Source organism: Hyperoodon ampullatus, assembly GCF_949752795.1.
Source record: "Hyperoodon ampullatus genome assembly, chromosome: 14".
In the NCBI taxonomy this organism is placed as follows: domain Eukaryota; kingdom Metazoa; phylum Chordata; class Mammalia; order Artiodactyla; family Ziphiidae; genus Hyperoodon; species Hyperoodon ampullatus.
In genome coordinates, this window is record NC_136927.1 from 28,226,455 (window position 1) to 28,238,066 (window position 11,612).

The window sequence follows — 11,612 nt, forward strand, 5'->3', positions numbered from 1 at the left end:
TCTGCTGAGTGCACATAGGACCTCAGAATCTTTTCCAGTGTAGAATTCCAAGCAGCTATTAGCAACCAGTTGGTGATGACACGAAGAATGAAATTGATTCACCATGCTTAATATGTAAACGTCAGTATATTGCTTTTTCATCAATTAAATTTATATCATAAGTATGTACTAAGCATATTTCCTAAAATAATTTTCACCATTTGTAATTTTCACCATTTCACCATATGAACACTTGATAATTTATTTAACCTTTCGCCTGTTTTGAATACATAATTTTCCCCAGGTTTATTTCTATCATAAGTGATACTACAGTGAATATCCTGTACATTTGTATATCCTAAAAGCAGAATTATTGGATCAAAGAGTAAAAGGTTTTGGAGTCTCACAATGCATCACTAGTATTTTCAGAGGATACATTTCATTTGCCCCCCATTTTTCTGATGGATGGAGGTTCAGGCTGGTAATGGCTCAGATTTTTCCTGAGATGCCAAACAGGCTGTAGCATTTTAAGTTTCTATTGAACCCTTGGAATTTATGTGACCACCCCCCCCCCCCCCCACCCCAGAAGCTCTTGCTTGGTTTATCATGTATATAAAATTTTTGTTTGTTTTCCTCTTCAGAATGGTAAGAATATTACTCCTTCTTTGTTTCCTTTTCCTTTGTTAAGTTCCTAGCTCTAGAAATAGCCTGAAAAACCTGGTCCAAGAGCTCAAAACCCAGGATTTGTTGAGAGTACTCTTAGGAAAATGTAGCCAGGGAACTAGGTACAGTGAATAAGCCAGCTTCTTACATGGGAAAGAGGGACCGGGCTTGGTCCAGCATCCTGCCTCCGCAACAGGACTCCAGCTTGGAAGCAAGTTGAAAAGCTGTTAAGAGAAGCTGATACACCCGATTGAGGGTATGACCATCATGGGAGGGCCAGATGGCCCTCTCACACCATGCACTATGCTCTGGTTTCAATTCCGGTTTCCAGAAATTATGGCCAATTCTGAGTCACATCCCAATAGCTCTGAGTCTGTCCCATTAGGGACTGTGTATGTCACACTCTCCTTGGGAGGTGAACAAGGTTGTCACACACCATACCCAGAGGCAGTGTGGTGGGCAATGTGTTTCCATCAGATTGTTTCTCCCTAAAATCCTTCTCATTTATTGTTGAGTAATAATAGATTACTAGTTCTCCACACCTTAGCTTTTCTTAAAGAGTTCAGGCAGACTGATAGGGCAAATGTCAATTATAAGTAATTCCAACATTATTCTCGACCCTTGGAGGCATTATGATGGCAAATTTACTTCAGCCATAATTTGGGGTTTATATAGTCCATTGAGGTTATACCAGCAAGCATCAAGAGGGTAGGGTGAGGTGCTGTTGACTGCTGTACACTCAGCACATAGTAGGTATTCTAGAAATGTTCTTGAGTGAATGGGACAATGTATGCGAAGGTTCTTAGTAGCCTTAACCCACACCCTGACATACCCCTGACACAGTTTCACTCCTGGGTATACACCCAACAGAAATGAACACTAGTGTCCTCCAAAAAACATGTACGAGAATGTTTATCACAGCATTATTTATAATATGTGACCCTATTAGTAACCCTAATGTTCACCCACAGTAGAAAGGGATGGATACATTGTGATGCATTCAAAAAGTGGGATGATGCACAGCAATAAGATAGAACTAAACACAACAAGAAAACATCGTTACTGGGAGAATATTGAATAAAAGAAGTCAGACCTAAAATGTGTATGTCTCATTATCCCACATATATGAAGTTCAAAGACAGGCAAACATAATATTCAGTGATAGAGAGCAGAGGTGTAACCTTGGGGTATATTGACCTGCATAAGGCTAGAATCAAGAGCTGAAACTGTTCTGTATGATGATTGGAGTGTTATTTCCATGGATGCACACATACATCCAAAATTATCAAGCTCTATGCTTAGATTTATATGCTTTGCCCTATGTAGGTGGCAACTCAATTTTTTAAAAGTGTGTTTCTTGATATGGCATCATATCTTTTCATGACCTGACTCTCATCTCCCTAGACGCTCATATTTCCCTATGCGTATTTTGCTACTTATTACTAACCAAGGAGTGCCTGAATATACCAGGTATTGCTTCATTATCAGTATTTTGCAAGCTCTGTTTCCTCCTCACTCCTTTAAGCCTGGAAAACTGCTCTATAACCTTCAGATACCATTTTAGATGTCATTCCTTTCCAGGATAATCTCTTGGTCACCTTTCCCCCAAGCCTGCATTAACTAGGTGGGCTTTTTTAGCCTTCACAGCACTGAGTATTTACTCTTAACCCAAACTGAATCAAAACTGCCTCACTTCTTGCCTGTCTTTCCTACTGGATTCTGAAGTCACTAAGGGCAGGGGTCCCACTCTGGTTCCCAACTCAGTACCACGGTGCATTGCCAGGCAGTTCACAGGACCATAATAGATGCTCCTTGAGTTGAATTCTGAATTTCTCCTCTCAAAAACCAAGATGTAGCATCAGCAGCCCGGATTTTTCTCCTCCCCAGAGTGTTGGTGTTTATAGGGCTTCTGCTAATGCCACACCAACACGTTCTTTGCACAGGCCCTGTTAGAAAATTAGATCAGGTGGCTTCCCCACTGTAACATATGACACTTTTCTAATTAGGGCAATGTTTAATTTACTGTCTCATGGCTTTTTGAATAAATATAAATTGTCATACTAAAGTGACAGGTGTAAAACCCAGGACGGCTGTGTTAGAGAGGTTAATCTACTGTTAATCAAATCAGTTCTGCCTGACTTTCTCCTGGGGAGGGAGAGATAATGGGCCTGTTTAACTGGAGATTAGCCAGCTTTTGGCTGGAAATCCCTCCGGGCTCACCTGAGCCTCTTCCTGTCTTGTTCAGAATGAAGATATTCAAATGTGCCCCTAATTAAAATTGGGACCTTCTCTCTCCTTTGGCATCCCATGAAGTGAGGACACTTTCCATTGGGACTTTCTATTTACCAGAAGGGTTTCTCTCTCAATCCAGTTACTTCTGGAACATTCTGGAATATTACTAAAAGTGCCCCCCGCATTGTAAATTCTTGCCAGTGATAAATTTGGGTGTCTCTAGTCCCATTGCTGCTCCCTACAGCAAAGATGGGGCACTTGGGGTATGATGGGGAAGTGGCCTTGGCCTTGATGTGGTCCCATGAATGTGTCTCTGGCCTAAGAAGAGAGGGGCTCTAGCCAGAAGTCAATGAAACTGTTGGCACAAGGAACTGGAGATTGGGACACACAAGCAGAATTGATTTGGGGTCTAGGAGACCAAGTAGGGATTCCCCTTAACCATTGTCAGGAGCACATCATGGCTTTGGTCCTCTGAGGAGAACAGCCATGCTTTGTAACATCAGGGATTTGCAGCCTCAGAGCACTGAGGTCCTTCGAGGAGTCAGAGAACACAGCAACGTCATGGTGGGCACCAGCTCAAGGCATGAGGCACTGTGATCAGTGGCTTTGCAGACAGAAAGGCAGATACAGATAAGAAGAAACACCGGGCTTCCCTGGTGGCGCAGGGGTTGAGAGTCCGCCTGCCGATGCAGGGGACACGGGTTCGTGCCCCGGTCTGGGAAGATTCTGCATGCCGCAGAGTGGCTGGGCCCGTGAGCCATGGCCACTGAGCCTGCACGTCCGGAGCCTGTGCTCCGCAATGGGAGAGGCCACAGCAGTGAGAGGCCCACATACCACACAAAAAAAGAAAAAAAAAAAAAGAAGAAACACCGTACTCTGGGACTCCTGGAATTATCTTAAGATTTTATATGGAGGGAGGGATAAATTAGGAGTTTGAGATTAGCAGGTACACACTACTATAGATAACCAACAGGACCTACTGTATAGCACAGGGAACTATACTCAGTATCTTGTAATAAACTGTAATGGATGAGACTCTGAAAAAGAACATATATATATATATATATATATATATATATATATATATATATATATATATATATATATGTATAACTGAATCACTTTGCTGTACACCTGAAACTAACACAACATTGTAAATCAACTATACTTCAATTTTTAAAAAAGAGGAAAAATATAGATTTTGGAGAGATTGACAGTTTCATTGTGCAGATTGTGGAAGAGTTAACAAAATATGAATCATTACCATTAATTTGAAACACCCATTAAAGGAAGGTGATATGATGGTGTGATTAAGGCCAAGGGATACAGAATCAGAGTGCTGGGTTCAAAACCTACCTTATTACACAAGTTATGCGATGATGAGCAACCCCTGTGAGCCTCATTATTTTCATATGTAAAATGAGGTTGTTGTGATTAAATGAGATAATATGCATAATGCACTTAAAACTGTATCTGGCCAGAAAGAAACTAAATAATCATTAGTTATCATCATTATAATCCCCATCATCATTGTGACCTCAGTGTTGTTACCGTCAACACCATCACCATCAGAATCATCCCTATCATCTTTATCACAATCATCATCACAATCATTACCATCATCACATCACCAACATCATCAGAATTGGTGCCTGCAGAATAATGAGGACTGAGGAAATTTAAATGATACTGGCATTATTATCACCTCCACTTTATAGGTGAGGAGAGCATGGATCAGAATTAGAGGCCTGCCTGAGCCCACAGTTATTCAGGACTGGGGCTAGCATTTGAACCCAGTTCTTACATGTACTAAAATCCAGCACTCTTTCCAAAAAGTGTGTTGATACAGAGCAAAGAGCCTAAGAAACAGGTGAACAACAGGAAATACAGTCAGATTATATACATCTATTAATTTAAGATGTGACATTATTACATGGTTGGTTGGTTTCCAAAGAGCATGTTCCTAATTACTTGAATTATGAGATTAAAAAAATTTTTTTTTCCATGTACACACTGCTATATTTAAAATAGATAACCAACAAGGACCTACTGTATAGCACAGAGAATTCTGCTCAATACTCTGTAATAACCTAAATGGGAAAAGAATTTGAAAAATAGATACATGTATATGTATAACTGAGTCACTTTGCTGTACACCTGAAATTAACACAACATTGTTAATCAACTCTAATCCAATGTAAAATAAAAATTAAAAAAAAAATTCCCACTTACAGATTCATGATGTGATAAGGCCAGACCTATCCTTTTGTATCTTTCCAGCCAACATCCCATTGTTCATTTCCCCTGTGACCCTGAATTGTCTCTGGATTTTGGAGAGACAAAACAATGTATACACTTATTTTCCTGTAACTCACCCAGCATGTAAAACAAATAACAGAGCTGACATATCTGAAGGGCTGTGTTGTGGGCAAAACAAGGAGGCAAGATAGTCTTGCGCTTCTATTTATGGACTATAAACCCTTTACAGTGGCATTGATGAAGGGTTTATAGTCAGTACCCAAGCTGGTTACACCATAAATTGTAATGTTATATGATAAACTAGGACTTTATAGCAGTAGTAGATATCAAAGAAAAAAATGAGTTGGAGTCTGAAAGGATCTATCATGGAAGACACTTGCTATAAGTTTAAATATTCAAGCTTGTTTTTGTCTTCATTTCATTCAAGCATCGGATAATTCATGTTCTTCTGAGTGGCGATTTATAGATTTACCTAGAGATCGACTGTGTAAAAAACAAAACAAAACAAAACAAAAACAACAGAAAACAGAAAAACAGAAGGCATCCTGAGTGGTAAATGGCACAGTCATGATGTGGATAAGAAATAGAAGAGAAACACTGAATTATTCAAGGATTTAGGCTTTCTATTTTTACACTAGCAATGACAGGTAAGGCTTCCCACCTAATCTGGGGCTTGCTAAAATGGCAGTGTTGTAAGACATCTTGGTTACTATATGGAGAAACAGAAAATATTTACAAGGGAAAAGTGTTGAACATAACTTAATTGCCTCTAGTTTACATTAAAACTAAAAGCAGGAAAATGTCAACAAATGTTAAGTTCCTGCTCTCTCTAATGGGCACACACTCTTTCAGCTCCCAATTCTGTCCTTATTCATTATGGAACCGAAATTGCTGATATTTACTTATTACTTATTTATATTTTCATTTGAAAGTAAAAATAAGCTCATTTGCCATAATAACAGTTTAATATTTCCAGTGCTAAGAAACTGTCTTTTTAAAGATTTCTATTAATGGCCTCTCAGAAGAAGAAATTAGAGAGTTTTCACTTTTTGCATATGGACTACGAGGGAAGTATCGTTAACTTAGATCACTATCATCATTTACTTAGTCCTCTAGAAAATAAGATGCTCTGAATTCACAGAGAGAAGAAATGGCTTGATATTGGCTGAGAGCTAAGATCAACCTGCAAAGATTGAGCACTAAGAGAATCCATTCCAGAGGCTAGGAGTTCAGCTTTGCATCCCATTCACAAGCCTGAGACCATCTGTTAGAAATTCAGAATCCCAGGTTCCTCTTACCCTTTTCAATTATATGGATAACAAGCTCTCCATATTATTTGTGTGTACGTTAAAATTTGAGAAGCACTGCACCGTAAGGGCAGGTGTCTACCTTGTGCATTCTAACCTGAGGTTGAGAACTGAGCTGACCCTGAAAAAAAAGCAATTAATAGGTAAATCAATATATGGGTCTTACCATTTAGGCCTGAAGAGGCATGTAGGACCTTCTTGCTCTCATCCAAAGGACTTGAATATCATGATAGAGCAATCCAAAATTTAGCACATGATTTTGAGTAGGATGGAGTCCTTGTAGACTATGCCTTCAACCTGAATGTTAATTGGGACCCTAGATGGTATTCGTCTTTAGAGCAGTGGAAAGAGGTTTGGGAATTAAACAGCCTCTGTACTTGCTGCATGGTCCTAGGTAAGTACTTAACTTCAATGAGCTTTTCACTGTTCTTGGGAGAATGAAATGAATTTATGCATGCAGAGTGACTGATGCAGGCTAAAAGCTCAATGAATGGTAGTTAAGATGTTACAAGTTGTGTCATCTGGGGAAAACATTTAAAATCGGTGGAAACTAAGTTTCTCATCCTTAAAATGGGGAGAAAGATGGTAGAGATGCCTCAGTATTACATAAGAAAACGCTCTTGCAGAAACATATTTAACAGGATGCCTGGCATTGGAAAAATGCTTGATAAAGGTTTGTTATATTTATCTGTATTATCATCATCATTACTTCCTTCCATTTATGGCATATGTACTTAGAAGGGTCTTGACTTAGTAATTCTGGCCTAAAAGAAAAGACAGACAAAAAATTGGAAACACTTATTGCTTCTGGTCTTTTCTGCTTTTTCCTTCCCTCTTCCCCCAATTGGTCGAGCTATATTTTCTTTGTTTCCTGCTTTTCTCTGATGTACCTAGAAACCATCACCCTCATTTCCTTCAGATTTCACATCATTATTGTGTTCTTAATGTTCATCTCCCCCAATGTCTGGCATCAGGAATGAAATGGGATTTGACGAGGGAAATAATCCTGGTGATAGGCCAGGATTTTAATCACCAGGAAGAAACCAGCAGTGATCAGGGTCATCAGGGAAGCACGCCCAAAATGCACATGAAAATGACACCATTTCACTTAGTAACAAAAATGCACGTGGGAACAGGGCCAAAGTGTGGAAGTCAAGTTTAGGGATGAAAGATGGCAGAAGACCCATCTCCCTGCAACTTCCCAGCTCTAAGAAGCAAGATCTCACTCCAGGCAGCTGCCTAACACATTAGATTGCATTTCTCAGCCTGTATTCCTCCTGAATGAATATTCCTCAACCTTGAATCTATGGCTTTTATAAAAATAGACATTTCCAAAAGAACAAATTACCTAGCCTTTTCCTTCCCAGCCCCTCACCCTACCCAAAGTTGGAGAATCACTGTGCAGCCCCTCTCTCTTGCACAGAATTACCCAATTATCTTCTAAATTATAAAAGGGAACTCTTCCCCACCAACTGTTGGTGGCAGGGCCAGGATGCACAGTGTTGCAAAACTGTAGCAAAAAAGAAAAAAAAATGTAAGCAAAAGAATCCCATGGAACAGGGGGCAAGCTGTCCACATATGCCAATCCCAGCGGCTTCAATCAAAGGCGAATTGCTTCCCCAGTAAATGAAGCCAGTGCAACTAATAAACTCAGGCACTAATTGTTGGCTGCAGATGTATTAACTGAAGCAAATGCAATGCCGGCAACCATTAATTATCTAATGAGGCCAGTAGTCTTCCGATGAGGTGGGGACTGATTAAATATTAAAGGATGGCATATGGAAAGTGCCAGGAACAAAAGATTTCAAGCTGGAAAAAAAAAAAAAAAAGCATGAACGAAGGGGGAAAAAAAGAGTTCTTTCTTTCTGTTTTTAAAGACAAGAGCCATCTCTGTGTCTGAGAAAGGTAATTAAAGTCCCATCCCTAGCACAAGTCTCAAAGTGAGTTCAGTGAAATCTGACTTCTGAAGCTTTAGCACAGATGAAAAGCTTTCACATTAAAAGAGGGTGACAAAAACATTCCGATGTAAAAGCACTTGCCTCTTTGTTTAACCCTTAGAGCTGGGGTGAGTGCCTGCTGTTTAGCTATTTCTTCTGCTTTTCATTCAGTGGAAGTGAACTTCCTGACTGCATCAAACCACGAGGCAGGTTCATGGATAAGGTCCCTGTGGAAGCTGTTCCCAGCTTGGTCTTTAAGCTTTCTTGTAGGGCTTGCATATTAAATCATAAAAGAAATTACTCTTTCCAGGGCACTAGCAATATGCCTGGCACCCTGCCAAGCCATTGACATGTGTGATCTCATTTTATCCACACAGTACCTTGCAAGATAGGTAGTTATTCACCACCATTTTAAAGGCAAGGCATTTGAAGCTTAAAGGGGTAAAGTGACTTGCTCAAGGTCACATAGCTGGTAAGGAGGAGATCTAACTATTAAATCCAGGACTTTTGCTCTAATGTTTAGCTCATAATCATTGTACCATATGCCCCCTCTCCCCCAAATAAGGGCAGTTTAATTGTCAAATGATACACAAAGTATTTGACACCTGCTTCCAGTAAAAAGTAGGGAACAGATTTAAGTGGTTTTCTGATTGTCCCTTGCAAGGGTCCAACTTTTAAGAGTGATTGAAATGTAAATATAGTGATGTCTTCTAAGAACCTCTGACTCCTGAGAAGATTCGGTATGACCAGCTGTATAATTTTCTAGGTCTGAAGTGTTTCCTGGGGTAGATAGCACTTTTAGTGCTTAAAGCAGGCAAACTGGGATGGCTGTTCACCCAAATAGATACAGATAAAGAGTTTTCCCAGGTCCTCTTAATTAAAAACCAAAGTTACGTTTAAGTGACATTTTTTAAACAGGTTTAAATCAAACTTGCATTCAAGAAGGATGTAATTGACTGGCAGGGATGTAGAAGAAGATGACACTCGGAGAGACTTGAGTTATGATCCCAGATTTGCCTCTATCAGCTGGTTAGTCATTTTTTCCTCTACGTCTACGCTCCTCATGCAGAGATGGAAGTGACTGATGAACTGATCCATCTCTACATTTTCTTGCAACTTTAAATCCCTAGGAGTCCAAAAGGGGAAAAAATAGTATTTAAATCATTGTCATTCATGATAGTAACCAACATTTAGGGTACTTCTGTTTGTAGAGTATTTTATCTTGCATTATTTATTTATATTCTCAGACAACCTTGAGATGTAGGCAAGCTTTTGGGTATTATGTTGAGAAAAGTAACACTCATTAATTTGGAGTTGTTATAGAAAGGTTATTGAAGTGACTTGCATTAAAACTAAATCAAGGTCATAAGTTAAAACCATAGACATTTCTTTCATGCCTGCCCTGGTTATCAAACATTGCATATCTTAGACATTTTAATGGAAGCAAGATATATTTTTAAAAATCCAAACTTAAAAGTGTCTTATTGCTTCTTTGTACTGGAGACAAGACCACTTGTTCTTGTCAAATCAATTCTCTGCTCTTCCCCAAATTCTGTAGCCCAGTGTCCCCTAAAATGTATTTCATACCACACTCCTTCAGCAGGATGCTACAGAAAAAAAGAAAAAAGGTTTTATACAAGTATAGGTGCATGCAACAACATGGATGGCTCTCAAAACAGCAAAATGGGTGAAAGAGCAGATTTGTTTTCCAACAGGCAAAACTAACGTGTGGTGAGAAAATAATCAAACAGTGATCGTTGCTAGGATGGAAAAACATCAGAAAAATGACTTCCTCTGGGTGAGTGGATGGGAGTAGAGATTGACAGGAAGGGGAATTCAGAAAATATCTGGGGTGATGAACTTGAGTCATACAGATCTTTGCATTTGTCAAAATTCCTTAAAAATTCAAAATAAAAAATTTAAATTCTAAATTCAATTTAAGTTTAGCAAATCTTTAAAAATCTTTAAAATGTGCACCTTTTGCCTTATGTAATTTCTACTACAATAAAAAACAGTCATAAAATATGTTGAAGTCTAGTTAATAATATACATGCTGAAGTATTTGGAGAGTACTGATGTGCTGCAATTTACTTTGAAATTCTTCCAAATATAAGATGGGTTGATGAATGGATAAAAGAATAAATAGATGGATAGATAGATACATAGATACATAGATGGATGAATTGATAAAGGGACAAATAGGTGGATAGATGGATGAATAGATAGATAGATATTGTAGATGATAGATAGATATTGTAGATGATGGATAGATAGATAGATAATAAAACAAATACATCAAAGTCTTAATTGTAGAGGCTGAGTGGTGAGTACATGGGTATTCACTGTACAATTGTTTCAACTTTTCCATTTGTTTGCAAATTTTCATGATAAAATGTTGGGTAAAAATAAACTGATAGTAATCTTAAAAAGTGTTCTCTATTTAGGAAATGCTGAATTCTAATTATCACATCTTCCCCTGGGGGTGTTTAGAGATCAGAAACATATTAAAGACTTGAAGTTTTGTAGTTAAAACAAAATAAGTAAACTTTATTTAGCCTAATATTTCCTTAAAATATTTTGTTAGGAAATTCTTGGTTTTATTTATATTTTTTGTTTGTATTGGTGTTGCATCTTTAGCTCTCTACTACTCTTTGTGGTGCACTAGACAATCAGAATGCAATATTAACATGTAGAATTAGGTATCCCATAAGAATGTATGTTGTCTAGAATGCATTAAATCATGGTTAGGGTATGGCAGTTATTAGAGTTGGGGTTCTTCCCAAATTGGGCAGAGGAGCTTCATATTTTGAGCCAGAGTTTGCTCACCTGTAAGTTGGGTAACATGGTCCTTTCTTCGCAGGAATGTTGTGAGCAGTGAACGAGTTAATTATGAGATGTGGCTACCTGTAAGGAAGAGTAAATGATGTCAAGAACATCCACTGTTGTTGATGAAAGTGTCTGAGTGAGTAGGATAAACACGGATAAATCCATACCAAGAGGCACTATAGTGAAAAATCAAAACAGCAGGTATTCGAAAAAAAAATTTAAATCCCTATAAAGAAAAGGTAGTTATGTGCAAGTAACAATGTTCAAACCAAACTTATCATCCACTGCAGTACATACCAGAAGAAAATGAAGTCGCATCTTCAAAATTCTGAGCTACAATTAGAAACTACCCACATGCTTGTCAACAGTGGATAGGTAAATAAATTGCAGCATATTCATACAATGGAAT